At 34.1% G+C, this 12,067-nt stretch overlaps 1 pseudogene; it reads left to right on the top strand.

Moving 5' to 3' along the window:
• The first annotated feature begins 4,357 nt into the window (after positions 1-4,357).
• Positions 4,358-9,464, top strand: LOC148920538 (26S proteasome non-ATPase regulatory subunit 11 homolog; annotated as a pseudogene).
• Positions 9,465-12,067: the final 2,603 nt, after the last annotated feature.

Raw genomic sequence — 12,067 nt, forward strand, 5'->3', positions numbered from 1 at the left:
CACCATTACAACATTAGGGTTCTCATAATCCTTAATGTTGTACATCCTTATTTTACTAGTATATAGATCCACATAACAAAGAATTGGTATGTGAGAACCATGAGGATGTAAATTAGGCCCTTATTCTAGTAAAATGAGGGTTTACAAGATTAAGGGCCAATTTTACAATTTGGGGATACAAGAGTACCACAATATTGTAAAAAGGATCCATAAACATGTAGGTTACATGATATAGGTAGTGATTTACAAGTTTTTGCAGCACGATTATAACATTAGGGTTTTTATGATCCTTAATGTTGTAAATCCTTATGGATCCACATTACAAATAATTGGTAAGTCTAAACCATGAGACTGTAAATTGGGGCCATATTATAGTAAAATGTGAGTTTACAAAATTTACAATTTTGGGATATGAGAGTACCATAACATCGTAAGGATGATCCATAAACATGTAAGTTACACGATGTGGGTAGTGATTCTGAGGTTGCATCACTATTTACAACATTAGGGCTCTCATAATCCTTAATGTTGACCAATATGGGAAGTTATGGGATCTCTAGGGGATTTTATCTAACATTATTTATTTATTTGTTTGTTATTATTATTATGGTTATTATTAAAATATATGACTGAGTGGTATTGGATTATTTAAATGTTTATGAGTTACTATGTAATCGCTTATACTTTCTAAAGATATATTATGTTTGATTGTGTAAAGTTAGGAGCGGCTTATTAACCAGATTTTGGCTTGGTTAAGAAATTAATTAAATGTCTAATAATATGCCTATATTTAATATATATACTCAGTGGCTTGAAATCGATGAATCATGAATGCTAGTTGTCAATAGTATGTGGTACAAATTTAAATGTATTTGAGAGTTTTCCAAGTTTTAAGGATTTTATGTAATTCACAATTATTTTCTTAAGTGATGAATTTGTTTTTACATGTGAAAGAGGGAATTATATTTTATTCAAATTGTTGATATTGACATTAAGGTTTCACATTTTAATAATTTTCTCGTTTTCCTACTTATATGTAATAAGTTAGTTATATAAATATATATATATATATATACATTTTTATATTTATACACATGTGGGATGAGTGGAAGATTGTTCTAACATCAATAGCCCTTTGGGGTGGGCACTCAAACCGGCGAACTGAAAATCCGAGCAGAACCGTACGGAACCAAACCCAAAAAAAACCAAGTTGACCAAAAAGTCAACAACCGATCAAAAACCGAACCGGACCGGTTTGGACCGGTTTCGGATCCTGTTCCATGTCTTCAAAATCGAACCGGGCTGAACCGAACCTTTCAAATTAAAAAAATATATAATTTCAATATATATTTATATTTAATGCTATATTTTTAATTTCACTAAAAAATAAACTAATATTTATCCAAGTTCAATTTCAAAATATCTCTCTTTTCTAACTTTAATATTTATTTTTATATGAAATTGAATAATTTGTTAATTTTCAAGTAAAAAAATAATATTTCAGTTGAGTTGTATTAAAAAACAATTTAAAAAACAATTTTTATAATCAGGTTCAAAATCAGTAGGCGGAACGGACGGAACCAATTCAAACCGAACCGGACAGTTTTTGAATTTTTTTAATTAAAATCGAACCGAACCAAACCGGATAAATAGTATCGGATCGGTTCTAATTTGAGGCAAAAATCGGTCTAAACCGAACCGTGCCCACCCCTAATAGCCCTTGCTTGAGTTTCAGTGGATTGATTTGCAAATTACATTGAAAAATAACAATTGATGAAGATATGCAAGTGCAAATGTGAAAAGTGAAATAACTACATACGGCTTGATCCCTTTATAAAGGTACTGATCAATGCATAATTCTGTATCATTTTGTAGCATTTTACCCTATTGTTTGGTTATGTTTTTAAGTAAAACTTGTGCTTTTAATATATTTTGTGTTTGTTATTCAGTTCATTGGGCCTTAGGTAACAATGGTGGCTTTGGATAGGAAGAGATGCTAAATGGTGCAAAAGCAACTGGCCCAGTTAGCAATTCATTTTACCTTAACTTGTAGTTGAAAAGATGAAAGTCTGAACTTCAAGATGGAGTGCTCAAACGCATCAATTGATTAAGGCAAGACCATTTCGTGAGCCCATGAAGTTACCGTCCATTTTCTAGTGGGATTTGTTGGTGAAGTCACTGACCAAAGCGATTTTTCAATTGCAAGTGCTATCTGGTGGGATTTGTTGGTGAAGTACAGTAGCCAAGAAACTAATTTTCAATTGCAAGAGTTGTAGGCATTAGCCATATTCAATTCAGATTTCTCACTTCCTTATCCCTATAAATACCACTTCCATTCCACATTCAAGGTGTGCAAAATCCTGGGATTCACTATCCCACAAATCATTCCATCCATCCATAAACACTCCCACCAACCCCAAACACTCCAGAAATCAACCCAACGCGCTAAACAACCCCAAATCACCAAAATAGCCCAGCAAGCCTTCCTTTCATTTTCCTACGAATTTTCTCTTGCTCTGGCATCACAACTCACCCAAACTCATCTCAAATCACTTCCTTAGCTATCATACATCCTTCTAGACGTGGAAAAGCTCTTGGAGAATCATTAGAAGTGGAGAAGCACTTGGAGAAGCCTTGAACATCATGAGAACTTCAGGAAAGGGTTTTTTCTACTCTTATTGCATTCATTATGTTTTCTCATTTCTGTCTTAGTTTCTTTCCCATTATGAGCAGATAAATCCAAAACTAGGGTTTCAATGTAACCTGACAAGACAATTTCATGTTTTCAAGTTAATGTCACCCTTTGTTGATTACTTCTTATTTTCTGGTCTCATTCACTTGTTCTTAGTTGAATCTTTATGCATGTTTAAATAACTGGGCACTATGAACACATGCATGTTGGTTATCTAATTCCAGTTTACATAAACATCATATGACTCTTGAACTGATTAGTGAATGAGTGAGTAATGCATTTAGGACAAACATCATGTTTAAATGTTTACTTGGTTCCCTAGTGTTCTTCTTAAGCTTAATGGATTCATATTCATAGCTTAGACTAAACATCATAGCTAAGTTCTGTTTCAGAGTACTTGATTAAAACCAAACACCACATGGATAATCATACATAAGAAAGAACAAACTCCATAAATTTAATTAATCAACTTAGGTGATTGTTAACTTGTAGCTTGCACTACTACAAAAAGTGACAAAGACGACAGAAAAAAACGATGGTCTAAGGGAAAACCGTCGTTGTTTTTTAAAAGACGACGGTTCTATAAAACCGCCATGTAATAACAACTTAAACACCTAAAAAATGAAGATTCCAATGGTTGTTTCTAAAAAACGACGCATCTAATTAAAAAACCGCCGTCTTATTGAAATAGGATTTCTGCAAAGTGAAATCTAAGCCAACAAAGAATGGCAGAAGGTATGAATAGACCGACGTAGAAAGTAAAGACGACGATGTCAAAAAAAGCACGCCATTTGACTCAAGTGTCTGACCAAGTTTTATTATAAGGCATTACGTAATTTCAAATAAATCCAGCACGGGTGTATAATACAAAATATTGCCGTATTAAATTAATGTACAACTACGGCAAAGATAAATATATAAACGTCTTTCTAGTATAGTTCTATGACGGTATCTTTAACTCTCACCAAGTTGGGGGTTTTTCATTTAACGACGTATTATAAAATTTACCGTCGTATTTATTCACTTTATATGTCATACCTTATATTTAAACCGTCGTCTTAATAATAATTTTTTTAACAATTTATTTCTTGCATTTTGTTATCCTACATCAGTAGATCAACTTAATGACAAGAATTGAAATAACCATGACTGTTTATATAAAACCTTCGATATAATCAGATTTTTGAGATCCCAAGGTTCTGAAATCTTACCAGATGGAACTCTGTTCCTCATCCTAATCGGACCACAGAAAGACATTATTTTAGTGGTTAATGATGTATGTGTATTTGTGTCTTTGAGATACACAAGCGCACATATACATTAACATCAAAAAATTGCCTCTGAAATTTGGCCAGCTGACTCAGTTTGCAATCAGAGACAATTTTTGGAAGTTGATGATAATGTTCATTTGTGTATCTACACAAACGCACACACACATCAACATCCAAACAATTGCCTCCTAAAATTTCACGATGGCAGCCACAGATTTGCAATCAGAGAGATAATTTTTTGGAAGTTGGTGATGTGTGTATGTTTGTAAATCATATACACAAACATACACACACACCAACATCCAGAAAAAAGACGACGGTAGAACAAAAAACCGTCGTTGTTTCAATTTTATTATTTGATTTTAATAGTTTGTTTTGTTCTCTTTCTACAGGACTTGGATAGTTCAAAGCATTGACAATGTCTTCATCATATCTCCCAGCAACTACTGATTCGATTGCTCAGGCTTTAGAGGCCAAAGCCCCATCTGAAGCCATTTCTATTCTTTATCGCATTCTTGAAAACCCATCTTCTTCTTCTAAAGATCTACGGATAAAGGAACAGGCTATCACAAATTTGGGATCTTCTTAGACAAGAAAAATCGGCGAGAGGATCTTCGTAACCTTCTCACCCGATTGAGGCCTTTCTTTAACGATTCCCAACCATGCAAAATTATGCATAGTATGTGATCACGATAGCTAAAGTACCAGACACATCGATCTTGATTTCCCTTTGCAAAGAAATAGTGCAGTGGACCGTCTTTGAAGCGAACTTTCTGTGAAGGCGGGCTTATCTCTTTTGATGGAAAGCAAGGAGTATTCAGAAGCACTAAGTCTCCTATCAGGCTTGATCAAGGAAGTGAGAAGGCTAGATGACAAGCTTCTTCTTGTGGACATAGATTTGTTGGAGAGTAACCTCCATTTCTCTTTGAGAAAGACATACATCGATACATCCAAATTATTGTCTTTGAGATGTGAGAGAGAGTGTCTGTGAGAGAGGAAGACGAGCCTCCAAAAGAACTTGGAACCCTAAATGAAAATTCAAACTGAAAGAAAGCGTCAAATTAATACAATAAATCTTTAAAAACCACAGCGGTCCTTACACACAAACCGCCGTTTAATTGTAAACATCCACGTCAGTTATTATTTAATCTACGTCGTATATTATAACAAAATCCACGTCAATACATTACAAAAAAAACAACGTGTTAAATCCTTGTACCATGACACGAGAGATTAATTTATCGACTTTTATTTTGGAGTTTACTACGACGGAACCTACAACACTACTGTCGTATTTATTTACCATGTCCTAAGTTCAAATTACCGTCGTAGTTTTTTTATTTATACGTCGTCGTTCTCTGTAAACTGCCGTCTTATTTTTATAAATGGTTTGTGAATATATTTTACGTCTACGACTTACACTTGCACTTCCAAACCGAGAAAATTTCAATCTCAGAAGAAAACTTTTCGTCTTTTTTCCTTGTCGAACCTTTATCGGTGTATCTCATCGTCTCTCTAACTTAAACACCAAACTCAGAAAGCTTTCATTGCGCAAAGGTAAGCATTTCTCACTACTTTATTTGTTTGCATGCTCATACGGTTTTGTTTTGAAAATCTTTTTACCTTTTTTCTGGCCAAAATCATTTTAATTCTTTCCAAGTTTGATAAAATATGCAAACAAAGAGGGAAAGTTTCCAACTTTGAACACAACTACTTCAACTAAATAAGACGACGGTAACTTCTTATTTACGTGGTTAAATTTATAGACCACGACGGTTCATCAGTTGTCCTAGCGTCGTCTGAAAGTTGTTCTAAGTTGTTTTTAAAATGACCGTCGTTTTTTTATTTCTTGTTTGATTGCAGGTTTGATTTCTCTGAACCATGGTTTTTGTTTTTCCTAATTTGATAAAATACAAAGACAAAGAAAGAAGGGTTTGGAATCTTATATAGATGATGGTATCTTATTATTCACGTCGTGTGAATGTTAATACCACGACGATATATTAATATTAACGTCGTTTGAATTTAAATATCACGACGGAATGTAAATATCGCCGTAATAAGTTCTTATTATGTCTTCTATTATATTGTTTCGTCGTTGTTTAAGTACAATCGTTTTAAACATTTATTACATCTGATGTTATGTTATTGCGTCGTGTAAAATCTTATCATACGTCGTGTTTTATAAATAACCGTCGTTTGTGTTCTTAATTTTTTCCTGAAATATTTTCACTTGTAGGTTTGATTTGTCTGTAACCATGGTTCTCAAGACCAAAGTAAGGACTCTGCAGCTCGAAAAAAAATGGAGGTAAGGAGCTTGGAATGGTAACTCCTCAAGACAAGTCCTTGAAGAAGATGAAGTTTGTTTCATCTGCTGAGACAGAACCAGCCAACACGACAATAATTTACTGAGGATTCAAAGTTAGGTCGAGGTATAAGCACAATGCCTCATGTTGTGAAGATAAAATATCAGAAAATCAAGCCAGTTGTTGAGTACAATAAAAGGGGGAAAGGATGTGGCCCCTGCACATCTTGAGATGCAGTCCTACATTGGTGTATTGCACGCTCCAGAGTCCCACTTGTGGACAAGAAATGGGCTGAAATCCCCAAGGATATAAAAGAGCAGATTTGGGAAGCCATTGACATGGCTTTTGTGGTAGGTCAGGGGCAAGAACACACGGTGTTATCTTCTGCCTTGAAGAAATGGAAGGATTTCAAGTCTACACCAACGAGGCATTATATCCTTCCATTCATCAAGGAGAAGGAGAAATTTAGCCAACCTCCTTATCTATATAAATTCATAGAGAAAACAGAATGGGATGCCTTTGTAGCTTCATGGTTATCCCAAGAATTTGCGTCTGTGCATTTTCAACATTCACAGATTAGGGAGAAACTTGAGTACAATCATCGATTGTCTCGAAAAGGATATGTTGGTTTGGAGGATCAATTGGAGGAAACCATGCCCGGAGTAGAAATTGATCGATCTACCTTATGGAAGAAAGCTAGACAAGACAAACATGGTAACATCCCGGATCCAAAGGTGGCAAAGAAAGCAAAATTAATTATAAGCCTACTCACTCTGTCTTAAATTTTTATTAAATTGTGTATTGCCTTGGTAATTCTTATTACGTCTTATGTTATATTTTTGCGTCGTGTGAATGATATTACTACGTCGAGATGTTTTAAAAAACGTCTTTACAAGTCTGAATTTGGAATCGCTACTCTGGTTTTTGTAATTATAGCATAAGATGTCGGTGGTTTGTTTATTGCGTCGTTTGAAACTTCTAACCACGTCGTTAGTTAAGTACCGTCGTGATAACTTTATGATAACGTTGATTGCTATGTTATTGCGTCGTGTGAAATTATATAATACGTCGCTTGTTTATAAATAACCGTCGTGTGTTTTCTTGTGCTGACTTTTTTATATATCTTTGTTTTAGGATGAATTGCAAAAACAAGTCTCTGAAGGTAGTCTTAGTGTATCTGGCAGTAATGATGTGTTGACAATGGCTTTGGGTCCAGAGCATCCAGGAGAGTTAGAAGGGTAGGTGCTGAGATTTCCCGAGGCAATACTTCAATTTACCTAGACAACAGAGGGTAATATTTGCCGATCAATTAAAGGAAAGTGTAAGACTTGTCCTTCAAGAAGAGACTTTGAAGATGGAAGCTAGATCAAGGGAAGAGACTTTAAAGATGGAGGCTAGAACCAAGCAATTGGTAGAGGCTGAGAGGGAAAATTTACTGAGTCAACTTTCCCAACTCATCCCCAATTTTGATCCAAGCATGCTTAAACCGAAACCCTGTCAAAACCAAGGTCAAGGCGAAGTCCCAAAAATCCAATGTCGGACAAAGCAAGCTGCTCTAGGGCTGATGGGAGATCCCTACATTTTGAGGATGATACTGCCAAAAATGGGGAAAAGAAGGATGAAATGGTAACATATCTGAACTTTGAATTCTCTGTTTTTTTTTAAAAGCTATTAGACGTCGTTATTATGAATCAAACCGTCGTTTGAAATACATACCACTACGATTTTATTAATAAACCATGGTTTGGATTTCAATACCACGTCATATTTAGTTTACTTGCTTTACACGCCATTAGACGTCGTTATTTTTAAAAACTTTTGTGGTGATTTAGACGACGATTTTACTCCTTACCGATGTAATAGATAAATCCTCACAACGTTTATTATTTACCATCGTTTAATGATTTTAAGACGTCCATAATTCTTACATACCATCTTATGTTATGCCTTACCACGACGTTTTGATTTAATTTTTTTACTTTCTGTACCAATATATCTTTTATATATATATATATATATTTCTTTATTACTTAAAACAGAAATCTAGGGATTTATAAAATCAAGATGAAGAGAAGAAAGAAGAAAAGCAAGATGAAAAAGTATATTCTCATAACTTTGCCTTTTTTATTTGTTTTTCAAATTTCAGACGTCGATATTTTCTTTAAACCGTTGTTTGTTTTAAATTTCCACGGCAGTTTTGTTTTTAATTGAATTTTTACATTGTTGTACAAGCTTTCTTATATATCTCTATTTATTTATTAAAACAAAAAAGGAAATTGTGGTAAATTCATTATCTATGAATTTTGCATTTTAATTAGACGTCGGAATTTGTTTTCTATGACATAATAAATTATTCACCACGACAATGTTTTGTTACCGTCGTTTAAATTATTATCAGACAACATTGTTTTCTTTAAACCATCGTGTTTATTGAATTACCACGTCATTTTATTTTGCTTTATTTCTTTAAACAGGGTATTGAAGTAGTTGACTATTCAAAGGTGGAGGTGTCATCTTCCTTACAATCCCTTTGTCGTTATGTGCTAAAGCCTCAGGAGAAGATCATGACCTTTACAATTGAGAAGGAGGTGTTTGGTGAAGATCGTAGTACCTACCTTCGTCTTGCATGAGGATATTACACAGGTTGCAAGCATGGAAGAAATTGGGGCTACTGTGGTTGTAGTATATATGAGGTTTGTCCTTATCAAATATTTATTTCACACTCACCTTTGTGTTGAAAAAAAAAAATCATTATAGTATAAGACGTCGGTGGTTTATTTATTGAGTCGTTTGAAACTACTAACCACATCGTTAGTTAAGTACCGTCGTGATAAGTATATGATAACGTCGATTGCTATGTCATTTTGTCGTGTGAAATTATATAATACATCGTTTGTTTATAAATAACCGTCGTGTGTTTTCTTGTGCTGACTTTTCTATATATCTTTATTTTATATATTTAGGTGCCTATTTGATAATTTGAAAGCTGCAAATATGTTGAACATGGTTGGCTTTATCGACCCTGCTCAAGTTAGTGCCAATGCTGGGTCATTAACTGAGAGATCACGTTTAGTAGCCAATCGACTTCAAAAGACAGATGGTGAGCAGATTTTCATGATGCCTTACAATCCAGGGTTAGTCTCCTTAACGGGATTTTATTTGTATGATGCACTGCGTATAAAACTGTTTAACTAATTTTGTGCCGATTGAAACTTCTAACCACATTGGTGGTTTATTTATGGCGTCGTTTGAAACTTCTAACCACGTTGTTAGTTAATTATTGTCGTGATAAATTTATGATGACGTCGATTGCTATGTTATTCCGTCGTGTGAAATTATATAATACGTCGTGTTTTTATAAATAATCATTGTGTGTTTTCTTGTGCTGACTTTTTTATATATCTTTGTTTTATATTAATTTTGTGCAGTCGTCATTGGGTCTTGCTCATTGTGAGAGCAAAGAAGGAAATCTATTTTCTGGATCCTCTGCCAGAAATTGAGTGGTTGATGAGGAGACCAAAAACATGTTGTACAGTGCTATCAAAATATATAATTCACACACAGGCAAACAAGACCGTAAAGCAACCATTTGGAAAACTCTGCCAGGCAAGCAAAGCAACCAAGCGTGTCGAATGCGGCTATTATGTCATGCGCTTCATGAGAGACATCATCATGGATCTGCAGGAGTTTGAGAAGACGGTAAGAAGAAAATTTTTAGATTTATTTTATGTGGTTTTTTGTATTATCAACGACGGTCCTTTAAAATTACCGTCGTTGCATCGACGTCGGTTATGAAAAATAGCGTCACCTGTGATTGAATTTCTGTTTATTTATAAAGCTTAATAATCATTGTTTATGGATTGCAGTTTGCGAAGGGAAAAGATCAAGCGCCATACCCCCAAGCACCATTGATGAAGTCAGGAAAGAATGGGCAGAGTTTGTTTGCCTTCATATGGAGTAGAGGATTTTTAGAACACTTGATATTTTTATATAATGTACAAATTTTGTCTATAATATATAATGTACAAATTTTGTCTATAATATACATCCTTTTTCTTCCCTGAAAATTTGTTGAGGTTTTCTTAATTTTAAAAAAAAAGAAATTGCGTAACCGACGTGTAATAACGTTCCAACAACAAAATTATGTCAAAAACCGTCGTCTTATGGAGTTGGAAACAACGTCATCATTTGAAACAAATCCGACGTAAAAGGATATTTACACGGCGACGCCTTTTTAGTTTAAGTCGTGATATACTGTTTGTACGTCGATGTGACGTCGTTTGAGTGAAAATTTCACCATGGTTTCGCTTTTAAACGACGTCCTTTTTACAAGTAAGTCGTTTATTAAATTTACAACGTCGTTACTTTCGTAACGCCGACGTGGTTTGTTGTGTTTGTAGGAATATTTTATTCTATTTCAAAATATTCATAATAAATTTAAAATATATCAAAAAAATGCAACGTCAACTCCTATGAAGCCATTGATATATTTTCTTCCCCCTAAAGCTTAAAAAAATGCAGTTTGAGTACAAATTTAAAATGACCACCCAAAAAAATTTTGTTTTGATGAGTCATAACATCACTTATAGTTTGATGGTTTAGGGTTTAGGGTTGTTATTTATTAGGGTTTAGGGTTAAAGGATAATTTTTGGGGTTTTGGGTTTATGTTTGTTATATATTAGGTTGTAAAACCATAAACCCTTTTATAAAATTATATTTTAAGAATATATAATATAATTTAGGGTTTAGGGTATTACTTTTTAACGACGGTGTTTATGTTTTCAGTTGATGATTTACGAAGTGCGCTTTCTAAACCGGCGTTCCTTTAAAATGATGTTGTACACGAATAACAACGTCATCGATTTTAAAAAAAACGTAAAGGTTATTCAAACGACCCTATTAGTTCAGCAGACGGCGTGGTTGGTTTGAAATAAACGTCAGTAAGTTCAGTGTTTGAGTCATGGAATATTGAGTTTACGTCGGTTCTGGTGAAACTTCTGCCATGGTTTCGCTTTTAAACGACGTCCTTTTTACAAGTGAGTCATTTATTATGACTTACAGCGTCTTTAATTTCTTAACGCCAACGTGGTTTGTTGTTATTTATAAGAATATTTTATTATTTTTAATTCAAAATATTCAAAATAAATTTAAAATAAATCCAAAAAATGCAACGTCAACTCATATGAAGTCATTGATATATTTTCTTCCCCCTAAAGCTTAAAAAAATGCAGTTTGAGTAATACAAATTTAAAATGACCACCCAAAACAAAATTATTTTGATGAGTCATAACATCACTTATAGTTTGATGGTTTAGGGTTTAAGGTTGAGGGTTGTTATTTATTAGGGTTTAGGGTTAAAGGATAATTTTTTTAACGACTCAATTGGTTCCACAGACGACGTGATTGCTTTGAAATAAACGGCGTTAAGTTCAGTGTTTGAGTCGTGGAATAATGATTTTACATCGGTTTTGGTAAAACTTTCGCCATGGTTTCGATTTTAGTTTTGACGACGGATTTTTGATTTTGCGTCGTACATAGTTTTACCACGACGTCTTTAATGTAATAAGCGTCATGTTTAATGTGAAATTTTAGCGACGGTTTTTTTTTCCGTCGATGTTTTAAAGAGCGCGCTTTCTAAAAAATTTCGCGCGACCTAAAATTTTCAGATTTCGCTCTAAGTCTTATACTTGTAACCTTGAACCCTAAAATTTTCAGATTTCGTGCAACATAACATTTCGCTCTCTCACTTCAACTCTAATTCAAAGTTGGGCTTTGCAGGCTAAAATCGAATCCAAGTA

Source organism: Prunus mume, linkage group LG2 (assembly GCF_029339155.1).
Source record: "Prunus mume cultivar Tortuosa linkage group LG2, ASM2933915v1, whole genome shotgun sequence".
Classification (NCBI taxonomy): Eukaryota; Viridiplantae; Streptophyta; class Magnoliopsida; order Rosales; family Rosaceae; genus Prunus; species Prunus mume.